The 17049-nt window shown below is 38.0% G+C and overlaps 1 long non-coding RNA gene across 1 annotated transcript; it reads right to left on the reverse strand.

Moving 5' to 3' along the window:
- Positions 1 to 10831: 10831 nt before the first annotated feature.
- Positions 10832 to 16471, reverse strand: LOC144457023 (uncharacterized). Its single transcript, XR_013486307.1, has 2 exons — positions 16203 to 16471; positions 10832 to 11290 (listed from the first exon to the last, which is right to left on the reverse strand). It is a non-coding gene; the product is annotated as an uncharacterized LOC144457023 (long non-coding RNA).
- Positions 16472 to 17049: the final 578 nt, after the last annotated feature.

Raw genomic sequence — 17049 nt, forward strand, 5'->3', positions numbered from 1 at the left:
CATATATGTGCATGCACATAGTTTATATACATATATGTGCATATACAGACACATATACATACATATATACATATATACATGTATATATACGTATATATGGGTGTGTGTGTGTGTGTATATATATATATATATATATGTTAGGAAACAAGAGATGGAAGGTATTAGAATTAAATGGGATTGGAAAAGGCATCCTGTGGAAGGTAGAATTTTAGTTTGGACTTGAAGGAAGCCAAGGTAGCCAAAAGGTAGACATGAGCAGGAAGAACTATCCAGGCATGGGAGACAGCCAGTGACAGAAAACTGGAAAGGTAGGAAGGTAGGGAGGGGCCAAGTTATAAGGGGCTTTGAATGTTAAAAAATTTTATATAGGTCCTGGAGCTGATAGGGAACAAATGAAGTTCATTGAGTAGGAGGGATGGGGTGACATGATCAGATAGACCTGCACTTTAGGAAGATTGCTTTGACAGCTGAATGGAAAATGGACTAGAAGGTGGAGAGACTTCTAAATACAGAGATTAAATAGTCAAGGCACATGGCAATGAGGGCCTGAACCAAAGTAAAGACAATGTCAGAGGAGAGAAAAGGGGATATGAGAGAAATATCATAAAAGTAAAATCAACGGACTTTGTCAATGGATTAGGTGTGGGTAGTGAGAGAGAGTGAGAAATTGAGGATGTTGTATAAATTAAGGGTGTCTGGGAGGATGGTGGTGCCCTTAACAGTAATAGGGAAGTTTGGAAGAAAGGAGAGTTTGGGGAAAACAATAATGAGCTTGGTTTGGGACATGCTGAATTAAAGATATCTACAGGATATCTAATTTGTGTTGTCTAATAGGCAATTAAGGATGGGAGACTACCTGGACAAGTAGATTTGAGAAGCATAAGAATAGAGATAATAATTGAATTCACAGGAGCTGATGAAACCACCAGGTGAAATAATTTAGAGGGAGAAGAGAAGAAGGCCTAGAACAGAACTCTGTAGGACACATGTGTGACCTAGACCTCCAGCATTCTAATAGTTTTGTGTATACATTTGACAATCATATAAAAATTCTTCAACTAGCAAAAGGAAAACAATTCTTTACTAAAAAAAGAAAAGAAAATACGGGAGCTTCTAACTTAGCTTAAAAGAGAAAAACTTTGATGGGAATATGTAGACTTACTAGTGAAACTAAAATCATGGGGGATTTGTCAGAAGGGGAATCCAACTGAGCCTAGGTTGAATTAACCTTTTCCTTGTATTTCTTCCAGGGAAAGGAAAGCAGAACTTCTAGTAATATAGTCAGGTAGTAGATAATTAACCAATAGGAAGCAGTTTCTGGGAGGGGGAACCTTGTTTCTGATATTTATGGCCTTCAGGAGGCTAAGGAGGGGCTCTAAGCCTTTTCTCTGTTGTTATTGGCTGCTGTCTTTCTTGCCTCAGTCAGGTTTTGACTTAGCACCATCTGATATCCATGTTCACAATATATTTTCTTTTCATTCTATTGTTCTTTTACATGTGTTTCTGTTTGTCAGGTGACTTGAAGTAATAAAACATTTCATTCTTCACATTGTTAGGGTCACTGGCTGGGAGCCAGCCAAGTCAAGGGTATACCTGTATATTCAGGAGGGTAAGAATGAGGGCTGTAGACAGAACTAGCACTAGACCACAGGGGCTTTGCCTCAGGTTCTGACATCAAATGCAAACAAAAAGGCAGTTCCTAGCTTTTAGGAGTTTCCAGTTTAATGGTGTAAGACAAAACACAAAAGGAAACTAGAAAACTAAGGATGGGAGAGTGTGCAAGGAAGGGAAGGACCAGGGACCTTAAGTTGAGGTTTAGAGGAAGAGAAACACAGTCCTACTTCCTTGCTTAGCCTCAGCCTCCCTACTTTTAGTCTTTTCAACCCTCTCCTGGTTTCTTCTTCCTATTGTAACAGACTGGACATGGGGATCTGTATCACAGGGCTCCCCTGGGATCAGACCCAAAGGTAGCATATGCTGCCCCTTACCCCATCCACTTATCCCATAGAAAACTGGGTCTCACTACCACTCCCTTGTTCTCCCTCACACCGAATAAAGTGTCCTGAGAAGAAAAGGCATTTAATAAATGTTTGTCAAGGATTACAATAACAATTGATAAATTTTGCTCAAACAAGTAATCTACCTCCTCGCCTTGTGCCACCCCCACTCCCCACCCCCAACAGTAATCAAAGAGGAAGACTTAACCTCCAATGCAGGATCTGCATGTATTTCACCACCACTCCAACTAGAACTCTAGACTATAGCTTCTCTCTACTTGCTACTATACAGTCAAAATGATGTATTATAGTAGTGTCAAACTCAGAAATAAGGGCCACTAAACCATTGTACAGGACACATATGAGCTTAGAAAACCACATTGTAACATTATCAATATTCTATTGTACTTTTATTTATTTTATTAAAAATTTCCAAATACATTTTAATCTCATTTGGGCTGCAATGTTGTAGCTGCATGGGCCCCCGGGATTTTGGGTTTGATACCTTTGCCTTAGTGGTTAGAGAGTTGGCCTCAAAGCCAGAAAGACCCAGGTTCAAGTTCATCTCTGATACCTGCTAGCTGTGTGAACCTGGACAAATTACTTAACCTTTCAATGCCCTGGGCAAATGTCTCAAGACTATAAGTTGCAAAGAAGGCAATAGAATGAGATTCCTAACTTGGGAGTTCCCTATACACATGAAATCACAGCTCCCTATACTTTGTAATCCCTAAGTACTACAAGTAGCCAATTTCTCCTTCCTATTTATCTAGTCATTTTTATTTACGATGACCAACCCTGCTACCTTCTCTCCCTTCTCCCTATTTCCATGTCTATCCATTCAGCACTAGCCCTCCCAACCCTTATATCTCTCTGGTCTTTCTTTCCATGGTACTCTTTATGTCTCTACTATTAACACATTCCCCTTCATCCTATATCTCTTCCTGTTGCATTCTTTTCATTTTTTGGTGCTCATTGAAACTTGGCTTTTTCCTGAAGACACTGTATCTCTTAGCCCCATCTTCAAGGCTAGTTGTTCCTTCTCTCAAACCCCTAACACACAAGGCCAAGAGAGTTAATATGCTCCTTGCTTTCTCCAGTCACCATCAGACTTTCCATCTGCCACTGTGAATTAGCAATCACCTCTCCTCTTTTAAATACCACACCATCCCATCCAGATCAAAGCTGTTGCCATCTATGGACTTCTAGTCCACTCTTTTGCCTCCCCATAGATTCAGTACCTACCTCACAGACTTCTTCTCCACTCCATCCCCTGCCACCTTCAAAAATCTGTCTCTTACTTCTTTAGTCTCCAGCCAACCTCAATAATGCCACCACCCTTGTTCAGCTGAGTTTGCCCCAGGTGATGAAATTCCTACTTATAGTTCTATAAGGAGTCTTAGGGAGCTCTCTTCAAATGAACAAGAAGATAGACATAAGACTTAACAGAAGATAGGAAGATATCTCTTAGTGGATAGGAAGCCAGGTCATTGTCTACAGGGTGAGTGGAGGGCTAGCGATCTTTTCCACTGTATTACAAAAACTGGACAGCTCTTTAGAGTGCCCTGACTGGAAGCTAAAAAATTAGATTTGAGGTTAAGGCAGAACTTGGCCTCAGGGAGCCATTACCAGGCACTTCTATCAACAGGACTGGAACTAAAGGTAAATAAGGTAATATGAATGCCTTGCAAAGTAGGTAGAATAATAGACCTGGAGGTAGGAAGATCTGAATTCACATCTGGCCTCAGACACTTACTAGCTATATGACACTGGACAACTTAACCTCTATCTTTACCTCTACCTGCCTCAGTTTCCCCAACTGTAAAACAAGAATAATAATAGCACTTTCCTCCAAACATAATAGTATTTGTAAAGCATTTTGTAAAACTTACAGTATTATATAAATACTCTCTATTAATATCATTAATATCCATTAATATCTATTAATAATAATCACAAGCTATTGGTTTGAACATAGTCAGGGAATCACTACTGGAATGGATAGACTAGGGCATGAGGAATCAAAATCGGTGAGGGGGGCAGGACAGACTGAAATGTTGTCTATGGGCTTGAGACAAGTCAAGGCCAAACAAATGGAACAGGCAAAATTGAAAACTACAGTCTGAGGGACTTTATGGAATTATTCTAAGAGTATCTTTTTATGCTACCAAGGGTCTGTCAACTGATGTACATGACTTTTAAATGGAAGGTGGTGTCAGAAATAAACAGGCAGCCTGCCATAGTGGATAGAGGACTGGACTTGGAGGTTGAATCCTGCGTCAAACACTTGCTATGTGATCTTGGACAGTCACTTAAACCCTTTGAGCCTTAGCTTTCTGGTAAGTAGAATGGGTAACACCTAATTCACAAGGTTGCTGAGAGGATCAAAGCACATAACGTAAGTAAAGCATTTTGAAAAATGCAAAGAACTATATAAATGTAAACTTATTGTTTATTAAGCCCCTACAAAGTTCAAGGCACTATGCTAGGAAAGGATAAAATAAGACACTATGACTGTCCTCAAACATAGAAGACTTAATTTAAATCCCAGACAAACCTAATTGCCAATGCACCTTCTTTAACTCCTTACAATTTTTGACACCATTGATATAATTTCCTTCCATTGTGTGTGTGTGTGTGTGCATGTATGCTGATTTCAGGCTAAGAGTTGCTGTTTTTTTCCAAAACAAGATACCAGTACCTATCTTAAGGATTTAAGCTGAGCCAGAAGCTGTAGGCAATACAGAGTACAGCCAAGCATCTGCTGGTCCTGGGGTATTAATTCTGATTCTTTCTAAAAGTACATAGAAGTGCCCTAGGCTTGGATTTCAGCAAAGTCTGAAGCTGGAGATAGTGGAGACCACGGCCAAGTGGTGAAACTTTATGCCCAGTGTAGTGAAAGGCCAACGTGAACTCTAGAAGAAAAACTCATCCAGCAGCAAAGAAACTGCTCGCTATGAGAAGCAGGGTAAAGACAGCATGCAGAAACTTCGTTAGGAGGAAAAGCTATGGTATGTAGGTCTAAGTTGCCTTGACCAGATGTATCCCCTACCTGTTCACCTCTCCATTTGCAATCTCTCTGTCTACTTTTCCTACTAATGCCACACATATTTGTGGGAAAATGTACCCTGGGTTTATGGAAGAGACATTTTATTGCTATTGTTCTTTTCTAATTAAATATTTTATATTTTTCAATTGCATGTAAAACAATTTTTAACATGCATTTTTTAAAAAAGTTTGAGCTCCGAATTCTATTTCTCTATATTTCTCCTCCTCTCCCTTGTTGAGAAGGCAAGCAATTTGACATATTATACGTGTACAGTCACGTAAAACATATTTCCATATTAGTCATGTTGTGAATGAAAACAGACAAAAACATGAAAAAATAAATAAGGTAAAAAAATAATATGCCTTAATCTTCATTCGGACTCTTGTCAGTTCTTCTCCAGAGGTAGACAGCATTTTTCATTGTGAGTTCTTTGGAATTGTCTTGACATTTATATCGCTGAACATAGCTAAGTCATTCACAGTGGTCATCATACAATATTACTGTTACTATGTACAATGTTCTCCTGGTTCTGCTCACTTTACTTTGTATCAGTTCATGTAAGTCTTTGTAGGTTTTTCGGAAATCAGCTTACCCATCATTTCTTATAGCACAGTAGTATTCTATCACAATCATATACCCCAACTTGTTCAGCCATTCCCCAATTGATGGGCATCACCTCAGTTTCTAATTCTTTGCCACCACAAAAAGAGCTGCTATAAATATTTTTGTACATGTAGGTCCTCTCTCTCTCTCTCTCTCTCTCTCTCTCTCTCTCTCTCTCTCTCTCTCTCTCTCTCTCATCTTTTTGGGATATTTAGTAGTGGTGTTTGTTGTACTATTGTTCTTACCATACTACTTTCATAAAACCTTTTTCCTATTGCTAGAGACAAGATAAACACCTGGGATAGAAGGAAGGGTGGAGGTTGTGAGATAAAGTTTGAGGAATTCAGATTTACAGAGTATCCTGAACCTGGGATAATCATCTCAAAGCCTAACATGTGCATTTGTCTTTGTAGCCCTGGATTTAGCACAGTACCTGGCTCATTGTGGGTCCTTATTAAATATTTATTAACCAAAACAAGGAGTGAGTTGAGGAGTAGCCACAATGGGACATTTCACTTTAATACTTCTTGGGATCTCCTAGCTGTTGATATTCCCTTCACTTGGGCAGATCACAAGCTATGTATTCACATTTTGTGAGACTCTTATTTATGTTCACCAAAAAGGGGGTCCCCCATATGCCCAGGAGACTTTCCTCTATTTCTTTTGATATTGGGTACATACCAACAGTGCCCATGTGGTCTGTCCCTCAGTTAGCCCTCACTTTTAATACATTATCACCATAGCTAATAATTTGAGTTACATTCTTTCAGTCTATAAAATGTCTTCCTTATTCCATTCTCCGATTGATAATGAATTTCTCTCTCATATAATTATTTTTAAATGTATTGTTTGTTTAGTTTTAACATTCATTTTTAAAAAATGTTGAGTTCCAAATTATCTCCCTCCTTCATACCTCTCCCCCACTCATTGAGAAGGCAAGCAATATAAAAACTGTACATGTGAAATCACGCAAAATATATTTCCATACTAGCCATGTAGCAAATAATAAATAAAGCAAGATAAATAAAGTGAAAAACTTATACTTTAATTTGCTCTCAGAGTTTTTCAGTTCTCTCTCTGGTGGTTGCATTTTTTATCACCTCTTGTATAATTACTTTATATAGCTATGTATCTCCTTAGTAGATAATAAGCTCTAGCCTGGCTTGTACTGTGTTTTATCTAAATTTTGCCTCTCCACAGCTCATAACACAAAGCTCTGCACACTTTAAGTGCTTAATCAATGTCCATTATTGTCCTTCTAATCTCTATTTAACCAGCTTACTCAGTACAATAACCCATTCTACTTCTCTTTCTCTAAATTACACACCTTTGAAAGGTGCATACCTTTTTTCCTGTAGCAATCAGAATGGCATTTACGTATACCAAAGCAGTTATTAGATGGGTCTCCTGAAACCTAGAGAGCTTTTAATGATTGTCTATGGAGGAACTGATGATGTTATGCCATGTACGCATATATTGATTTCTGGTTTTCAAGGCAGTTTTATATTAACATTTCAACCCTTTTATAACATTGATGTTGGAAGGGACATGATTAACAGCCACTCTATAGACTAATTGTAAGGATTTTTTATGTTGTGACATTTAGAGGAATATGATTTGATTATTAGTAATCACACATTATTGGTAAAAATCTGAGTCTGACAAATTACAACCTTGCCATAACAGAATTGTTAGCAGCAAAAAGGTGTGGCCTATGTTTTTGTTTTTTTTTTGTTTTTAATATCCTGGCCCTTCACTTAGTCAGAGCTCTATAAATAATTATTTATGGAAAGAAGAAATTGCTTAAACATGAAATTGATTAATCTGAAATTGATCTTTCCCTATTACTTTTCTGTTCTGTTATAATCATAGACAAAATGAGCAACTACAAATGATATAATTGATAAGAAAACAAACTAAAAATTAGAGAAAGATGCTCCAAACTTGGTAGGAAATATTCCAGAAAGGATCCTCTAATTTGTTTTTTTTTAATTTTTCTCTTTTTTTTTCTTTTTTGGTGGATAATTGGTTGCATCGGAGGAGAATAAGTAAAGCAAAATAAGCAACTGTATGATGGGAGAACAAGCTAATATTGAAATAACATAAACATGGCAGTTTCCCAAACAGCATGATTGTTTTGATAAGTGCATAAACAAGCAGACACTATCTCTCTAAGGACTTGAGAGATTTTTTTTTTCTGGTGTAGATAAGAGGAGGGAACTGAGAATTTGTGCTCAGGCAAGGTGAGAAGCAGGCACTAATTTATGAGTTTTGCTTCTGGGAGGTTGACTTAAAACTTTTTGTGCAAAGAGAATGTCAATTTCCTCCAAAGATCATGCTATTTTATATTATATTTTTTGTGTATATGTTTGATTTCTTTTTACTAGACTGTAGGCTTCCAAACAGTATATAGCTTTGCAGACTAAAGGCATTTAATAAATGTTTGTTGGATGAATGGGTTAACCAACATGGAAATAGAATACATTTCCTTTATTTGTCAAGATGAAGGTGCTTAGTTTTAAACAGCAGCCCTCTAAAAGAAGACTAAAGACTAGATATTAGGGGGAAAGACTATAACTAAACTAAAAATATTTAATGGAAGAATATTTTATTGTGCAGAATCTTTGTCACTGTTGTATCTGCTAAGACTTCCTTCTATCAAAAATACTTTAGAAGTAGTGAAATAGATCTTTGCTTCATTATTCTAACTTCCTGTTACTGTGGGGGCAGACTAAGTAACTCATAAGAAATCCCTTCTAACCAAAATGATTCCATGACTATGTTTTTACTCATTTAAATAGTCTTATCATCTTACTCATAGTCATGTAAGATAAGGAAATTTGGTCAGTTTTTGTAAATTTTATAATATTTAATCCATGAGGAATAGAATGATGAAGAAGCAAATCTGCATTCCAAGGAAAATGCCAAAAGTCTGATTTCAAGTGCATGAAAGTCTTGTTTTTCTGAATCATTTTTCTGCATCCTAAAAAAATTACCTTTCCACCCTGAAGTGTGCTGGAAAAGGTTTAACTGGCTGTCTGGGGAGAAATGTAGATTAGACACACTTTTAAGTTTAATATGCATTATTAGCATTTTCCACATTACTTTCTCAAGTCTAGAGAATTAACAAAATAATAAATTAGGCACTGATTTGTAGTGTTTGACAATTTCCTAAGTGTAATACTCATACTGAAAATTTAACAATCAACTCTCACTAGCCAGTTCAAGCCAGCTCCAGAACACCACTGTTTCTATCCCTTTTATATTTCTTCTACCAGGGTAAAGTTTCTATTACCTTGGAATTACTGTCATGCTGGACTAGATAGATGATGAGATATCTTTTTCCATATTATCCCTTTTTAGACTGTTTTATGAAAGGGAAAGATTGTTGATCATTGTCTGCATATTCACATTTTTTTATACAAACAGATCATGCTTGGTCTAGATTTCATGCAGATACAAAGATTTATAAATTGGTGTAGCTGGTATCCCCCTTAGATGGGAAAATGGCAGTCCTGCCATTTTAAGGTCCTTGGGCACAGTAAAAATAGCAAAGGCCCATATAAAACCATTAGAGATGCTAGCTAGACTTAACTACACTTGTCATTCAGGTTCCCATAGATCTCAGAAGGATCAAATGACAGGGTGGGAGAAGAGCGAGGGGATGGAAATCAGGAAAGACTTCACTCAACAGGTAGCACCTGAGCTGAGCCTTGAAATAAGCTAAAGATTCTAAGGAGTTTAAGTGAGAAGGAAGTGCTTTCCAGGCATTGGGAGGAAAAACCTGTATAAAGGCAGAAGGAAGAAAGATGGGATTTTCAGTTCAGCGAATACCTAGTAAGCTAAATTCACTGGAATGTAGAGTATATAAAAGTGAATAATATGAAATACATTGGAAAAGATACTTAGTATATAGATTGTGAAGTATTTTAAATACAAGACTGACTTCATATTTAATACTAGAATAAGTAGAAAACCAGTGAAGACTTTTAAGTAAGGTATTGCGTGATTTTACCAGAATTGTAGGAATATTATGGATTTTGGATTTTGGCAACCATGTATAATGTGGTTGGAGAGGGTATAAAGAATGATTCATAGCAAAGAAACAAACAGAGATTATTACCAGTCCTGATAAAAGGTGATTAGGGGAGGGACAAAGGTATTGGCTATTTAAATGGAGAGAAAGATGCAGAGGAAGATGTGGGGGAGGTAAAATTGGTAGAATTTGGGAATGGATTGAATATCAATCAATCAATATTTATTAAATGCCTAAAATGCACCAGGCACCATGCCAGGCATTGTTAATACAAGAGAAAAATAACAGTCCTTGCCCTCAAGGAATTCACAATCTAAGGGAAGGAGGAGAGAGGCAATATTCAAACAAATACATACGAATCAAGTTCTATACAGAATACATGGAAAATAATTTGTATAGGGAAGGAATTAAATTAAGAAGGGTTGGGGAAGGCTTCCTGTGAAAGGTGGGGTTTTAGTTGGGCCTTAAAGGAAGCCAAGGAGGTCAGGCATTCAGGCATCGGGGATAGCAAGAGGAAATGCTCAGTGCCAAGAGATGGAATGTTTTGTTGGTGGAACAGCCTGGAGAGTAAGGTATAAGAAGACTGGAAAGGTAGGAAAGGGCTAGCTTATGAAGAAGAGTTTTGAACACTGCCAGGAGCGCCTGTGTCCCCGGCTGTGGTCTGATGCTGGCAGAGTGTGAAGAGAGAAAGAAACACGGGCCAGGTGAGAGCAGTGAAGAACAAACTCTGTTGATTGATCTGAGGGCTCAGGCTTATATAGTACTGGATCAAGCAATAGTAACATTGTTATTCATGAAAAGTACAAATCTAATTAGGTGATTTCCTTACTTCCTTGTACCTTGTCTGTTACATTCTTTCCTGCGTCCTGTCCTGTACCCCATCCATTTCCTCCCTTCCTGCATCCTGTTCTCAAGAGACAGAACAGGGGGGTGGTGAGCTGATATCCTGAGTTTCACAGCTGTCAGGCTTAGTACAAGCTGCAGGTAAGACCCGGGCTGGCCTAAGCCTTCCAACTCCCCAAAGCTGGCCCTCTACATCTCCCCCTTTCTTCTGTTCTAGCTTGAGAACGTGGGATGCACATCAGGAGAAAACTCAAGAGTAACAAGAATACCATCAAGGTACAAAATGCAACAGCAAACTTGAAATATTCTGGAAAGTGTTAAGTTGCTTGATATAGTACAATAGCTTATAAACAATATCTTGAGGATCAATACCATCCATGTTATATTTTTGGAATGCCAAGCTCCCTGAAACTTATTCAATATTTGATCAGAAGTTACATTGGTAGTATTAGAAAGCAAATAGGGAGTTACACAAACAAAAGTATAGTGGTCAAGTTATAGGTTTAACCCAAGGTGGGGTAAGGCATATAAGTCCAATGTAATCATGACTCCATCATGCAGCCATCTGTGACAGTTATCATTGCAAAAAAGGACAGTCAACATCTTATTATTGGCTCTTCATCTTCTCAGTCTCGCCTTCTTCCTCTGCTTGTCTCTCTGACCAGTTTTTCCTTTGATGCTCAGGGTCTCTATCCCTCTGGTCAGTATGCTGACTGGTATGGATATTTCTCTCGGGAACCCAGACTGGTTCTCCTGCATGTTCTGGAAAAACACAAGCATAACCTCGACCCCAGGTTAGTAATTTTACTGGACCATCCCAATTACCCGTCTTCGGATCCTTCCACATTACTGTGACATCTGGTTGCTCATCTAACAACCTGTTCTTTTGCCCTGCAAAATGTTTTTGTGCAGGAGTACTCCCTGATCATCTAGTGTCAAAAAATTTATGGTATATATTACCTGATCCAATCTCCTTCTTACCCTATTTTCTATTCCCTCTTTTTTATGTTTATCAAGGAGGATTTTAATATCCTTGTTGCGCCTTTCAACAATGGCTTGTCCAGTAGGATTGTACGGGATGCCAGTAGAATGAGTGATATTATAGGTGAGACAAAATTGTGCAAAATTCCTGCTAGTATAGGCGGGAGCATTGTCAGTCTTGAGGTATCTTGGAATACCAAGAATACTAAAGCAAAACAATAAATGATCAATTACATGGGTAGCAGCCTCCCCTATATGGGGGGTAGCCATAGTAAACCCAGAGAAGGTATCTACAGTTACATGTATATAGTGAAGATGCCCAAAAGATGGATAATGAGTGACATCCATCTGCCATATGTCTAATGGACAAAGGCCTCTCGGATTAGTGGAGGTGATACATGGAGAGGGTAGATAGGGGACACATTTTGTACATGATTTCACAACATTCTGCGCTTGTTCTCGTGTGATATGGAATTGTCTCTTTAACATATTAGCAGATTGATGGAAATGTTCATGGGATTGTTGAGCTTCGAGTAGGGAAAAGGAAAAGGTAATTATTGTATCTGCTACGGAGTTGCCTTCTATTATAGGACCTGGGAGAGAAGTATGAGCAGGAACATGCATGCAAAAAAGAGGATGGGTACGTTCTCTTATTGTATTTTGTAATTCGTGAAAAAGCTGAAAAATAGAGAGGTTAGTGGAGTATTTTAACTGTGCAGTTTCTATGGAGTTGATTACATAAACAGCATACTTGCTATCAGAGACAATATTGAGAGGACAATTGTATTGCTTTATAACTTCAATAATTGCAAAAATCTCATTTTGTTGAGTAGACTGGAATGGAGTATTAATAATGCTTTTAATGTCAGGAGGGCAGTAATAAGCCGCGGTGCCATTCTTAGTGGCATCAGTAAAGACAGTTAATGCCTTGGGCAATGGCTGATTTTGTACAATCCGAGGGAATATCCACTTATAAGGTGTCATGAATTGAAAGATTTTTTGTGTAAAAACGTTACCCATACACCCTTGATATATTGATAACACCACCTGCCAGGAAGGGTCATTACTTACCAACATGTCAATCTGCTCCTGAGTATATGGTTGGTGGATCACCTGAGGAAGGTGTCCACTGATGGCGAGTGCTCTTTTTAGCGCCTTTGATAGAAGTTGCGCTACAAGCTGTGCATAAGGGGTTACAGACCTTTTGGTTTGGAATGGCAGGAATACCCACTCTAAGATCCCTGCTTGCTGATGTATGGCTCCAAAAGGAATCTCTGGAGTTGGCAGGATGGTTATTTCAATAAGAAGACCCTTTTCTATTCTTTGGGTTCTACATTGTTCAATTGCAGATTCCACTCTTTGAAGTTGTATATTTGCTTCTGGAGTTAATTGTCTTGGGGAATTAAGATTAGGATCTCCTCGGAGTATCTTAAAAAGTTCCCCTAGCTCATGAGTTCCTATTCCCAAATGAGGTCGAAGCCAATTAATATCTCCCAGTAATTTTTGAAAATCATTCAGGGATTTTAATTGATCCCTTCTTATTATGACCTTTTGTGGTTTAATTTCTGTCTGCTCTACTGTTTGTCCTAAATATGAAAAGGGTGGAGAAAGTTGTATTTTGTCTGGTGCTACAACTAATCCTTGATCTTCTAATGCCTTAGTCATAGTCCTCAAAATCGTTTCTAATACTCCAGCATCTGGGTGAGAGCATAAAATATCATCCATATAATGTATAATATAGGCCTGTGGAAAGCAGTCTCTAACTGGTTGGATGACTGCTGCTACAAATTGCTGACAAATGGTGGGACTATTTTTCATCCCTTGGGGGAGAACTTCCATTGATATCTTATGTGGGGCTCTTAAGTTTATTGAAGGTAATGAAAATGCAAAGTATGGCCTGTCCTCTGGTTGTAGCAGGATAGTATAGAAGCAATCCTTCAGATCTATTATCCATAAGGGCCATCCTTTCGGTATCATATTGGGAGAGGGCAAACCTGGTTGAAGGCTGCCCATATCTTGCATTCTATCATCTATGCGTCTAAGATCGGTCAACATTCTCCATTTTCCTGATTTCTTTTTTATAGCAAAAATAGGTGAGTTCCACGGACTATTAGATGGCTCAGTATGGCCGGCCTCTAACTGTTCTTTTACTATTTCAGTCAGGGCAGTTAGCTTTTCTTGAGATAGGGGCCACTATTCCACCCATATGGGAGGTCCCACCTTCCAAATTATTCGAGGGGTCCTCTGTCTCTTGTCTTTCTCAACAGTGACCCCTAGTGAAAACCCTGTCATATAGATTGTATGGATACCCATCTCCTGAAGTATATCTTGCCTCCACTTTTTTTTTCTTTTGCGAATACTCTGACACATACATTGTAATTACACTTAAAAAACATGAATCACAATTGATATGAAATAAAGGAATTTTAGAATAAGACTCTTCCTAACATTGTGTAATTGTTCAGTAGAAAAATAGCCAACTAAATATGATTAAGTAATGTTTAGAACAGCATAAGTTTAAGTAGCTAAGAAATCAGGTATGTATAGAAATATGTTTAAGGCTATGCTTCTTGGCAGAAAACACAGAAATAACTAAGTTTCCTATCTGTCATTAAAAAAAGATTTCCTAATGGTTTGATTAATAAAAATTATTTTCAACTCTGAAATGTTGTTTTAACTACTGACCAGGCTATGACAAATTTATGCTGGATTTTCTAATACAAGAGGGGAGTTAGGCAATAGGACTCTGCAGCAAAGCAAAAAAATTTCTTTAGTTATCTACTGAATTCAAGACAGTTTTGTTGGGCAAGGGTAAAAATCTATTTCTAAATATTCAAAGACAAATAAATGTCCCCTTTCCCACTTCACTTGTTTAATTTGCTTGCAAATCCTCCCAAAGAACCACCAGGACAAATGAAAGCCTAAAAATATTGCTATTAATATTCTAACAAAGTCAGAATGAATAATTTTTTAAACCAAAAAGTTCTATCAAAGATATGTTAAAAAGGACTTATGAAGTTATAGCCTTTTATATACTGTAAAACGTATTAAGATTTTAGCTATATTATAACAAGTACTAAGGAGCTGATTCAGAAAATTTACAAGCTACATCTTACTGGAAATTTTAGTATACATACAGTGCATTAGACTGTGTTTAACATACAAACTGCTCATGTCAAATTTCTAAAGCAGAGAGTTTATTTGCTCCTACCCTTGAAGTTTCCTCCCCACCTGATTAAGAAAACAAGCTGATTTGTTTTCTAATTATTGATATAACTTAGCTTCTTAAATAATTATCCTCTTTTTTGAATACCAATGTAATTTTTAAGTTACCTAAATGGTGGTTGTAGATAAAATGATACAAGCTTTATTTTTCTAGAATTACGGTAAGATAGAACTCTTAATTTACAAACTGATCTGAAATGAATGGAAGGTTGCAAAGGACATGTATCTACAAAAGCTATAAAATTAAGTATGCTATTTTAGCTCTAACTTAAATAAAACTTTTTTATATGTATATAAGGCAAATGTCCCATTTTCTTTGATTATTAAAAAGGATCTAAAATGAAATCCCCTTAACCACTGATGGCTGACAAAAAATGTTAATATACAATTTTCTTTGAGACTCTTGAAAACTACAAAAATTTCCAATATCATAATGACTACAAATTCTAACATTTAATGTGAAGTCATCATAACTCTTTGCATGCCACAACAACACACTCATAAGGCCAACTTTTTCAGAATGTACTATAACTTGAATAAAATCAAATAGGGAGACATATATAAAATGGGAAATACAATGTAGCTTCACATCACAGCTCCTGCTTGTCCATAAGACATTATGGAGGGAGTAATAATTTCACTTACACACTGACTTTGTAAATGTGATCAGCTGCCAATGTCCTGAATATTTATGACATGGGTCTTTTTAACAAGAACAGGACAGCAGCGTGGTAACCACTTTTCTAAGTGTATTTTTTATACAAAATAATTCCAAGATATAATCATTAAGTTCTCATATAGTACTATTATTTTAAACAATAATAAAGTAGCAAATATGTGAAAATTGCAACACCACTAAGAGTGAGCACTGCCATTTCCTAGTGTAATCAAAGTTGGTATTAGTACAGTCTTGGCAATGCAATGGTTGGACAGTACAGGTATCTTATGCAGAGATTTCAGTAGCAGAATGGCACTTGGTTTGTTCTCAATAGAAATGACAAAGATGCAGTTGGGACGATTTAAAGAAAGACAGTGTTCTTATTTGCATGCTAAAATTCTAGTTGTGTCTCCTGTATGTGAACACTTTCAAATAATAGTATCTGTCTCTCTGTTCTGCCCACGAGCTCTGCCCCATATTTGCTAACTATCTTATAGGACACTAGTTAGCCGTTGCGGCTAACTTTCCCTTTAAATCAGAGAAGCCGAATAGCGGCAGTCTCGTTCTGAAGTTTACTTTCGCTTTTGAAGACACTCAAAAGCCGTAGTCTAGTTTGTCCGCCTGTGCGGTCTGCTTTCCCACCTGTGCAGTTTGCTTTCACTTTAAATCTGAGACCCCGAAAAGTGGCAGTCTCGTTCTGAAGTTCACGTTCACTTTAAGAGACCCTGATAAGCGGCAGTCTGGTTTCTTTTTAATCCCCGTTTAACCTGGTGAAAATAAAAAAACTGTATAGGAAAATTATCGCCCTACCTTGTTAGCGTCTTCTCTTGACGACCGGAGCTCCTTTTCTAGGGCTGTTGGCCAAACAGCCCACCTTGTCCAGGGCCACTCTGCCGGGGGAAGCCTTCCTTTCAGGTCCCTGTCTAGGCGCCAAATGCCGGGAGCGCCTGTGTCCCGGCTGTGGTCTGATGCCGGCAGAGTGTGAAGAGAGAAAGAAACACGGGCCAGGTGAGAGCAGTGAAGAACAAACTCTGTTGATTGATCTGAGGGCTCAGGCTTATATAGTACTGGATCAAGCAATGGTAACATTATTATTCATGAAAAGTACAAATCTAATTAAGTGATTTCCTTACTTCCTTGTACCTTGTCTGTTTTATTCTTTCCTGCGTCCTGTCCTGTACCCCATCCGTTTCCTCCCTTCCTGCATCCTGTTCTCAAGAGACAGAACAGGGGGGTGGTGAGCCGACATCCTGAGTTTCACAGCTGTCAGGCTTAGTACAAGCTGCAGGTAAGACCCGGGCTGGCCTAAGCCCTCCAACTCCCCAAAGCCGGCCCTCTACAGAACACCTAACAGAGCATTTTGAGTTCGATCCTGAAGACAACAGGGAGCCATTGGAGTTTATTGAGTTGGAGATGGTGGTAGTGACAATAAGACCTTCACTTTGGGAAAGTCAATTTAGTGTCTGAATGGAGGATGGATTGGAATGGGGAGAGACTTGAGGTATGCAGATCCACCAGCAGGCTATTGCAATAATCCAAGGCTGAGATGATGAAGGCTTGCACTGGAGTGATGGCAGTGTCAGAGGAGAGAAGAGGGCATATTTGAGAGATGCGCAAAGGTAAAATGAACAGACTTTACAACAAGTTAGATATGAAG

The sequence above is a fragment of the Phascolarctos cinereus genome, unplaced genomic scaffold (genome assembly GCF_003287225.1).
Source record: "Phascolarctos cinereus isolate Bilbo 61053 unplaced genomic scaffold, phaCin_HiC Scaffold_4;HRSCAF=312, whole genome shotgun sequence".
Taxonomy (NCBI): Eukaryota; Metazoa; Chordata; class Mammalia; order Diprotodontia; family Phascolarctidae; genus Phascolarctos; species Phascolarctos cinereus.